This window comes from Theobroma umbraticum, unplaced genomic scaffold, assembly GCF_002168275.2.
Source record: "Theobroma umbraticum cultivar Fairchild unplaced genomic scaffold, ASM216827v3 scaffold_56.0, whole genome shotgun sequence".
Taxonomy (NCBI): Eukaryota; Viridiplantae; Streptophyta; class Magnoliopsida; order Malvales; family Malvaceae; genus Theobroma; species Theobroma umbraticum.
Genome location: NW_018397256.1, coordinates 3,367,539 through 3,367,862, shown reverse-complemented (window position 1 = coordinate 3,367,862; position 324 = coordinate 3,367,539).

Genomic DNA, 324 nt, shown 5'->3' with positions numbered 1-324 from the left:
CTCACTCATTGCAGCTCTTATTGCTATATTAGAAAACCATTTAAGCAAAACTTTGTAACAGGTACTTACATCTACTTTAGGATCATTTGCTCTAGTAGATGCAGAAGAATTTACCACAACTTTAATCTTTGCTTTTTTGGTCTGTTTTCTTTATATATATTGGTTTAGAACTCGTTAAAATTCTAGAAAGCAAACACCTTCAAAGCATGAGCATATAAGCTACTAACAAATTCAAATTCCTTACAACTATAACTAACTTTCAAATTTGATGAGTCAAATGTAACTATATGATGACAAGATTTTCTTGGAGGAATGACTTTGTAA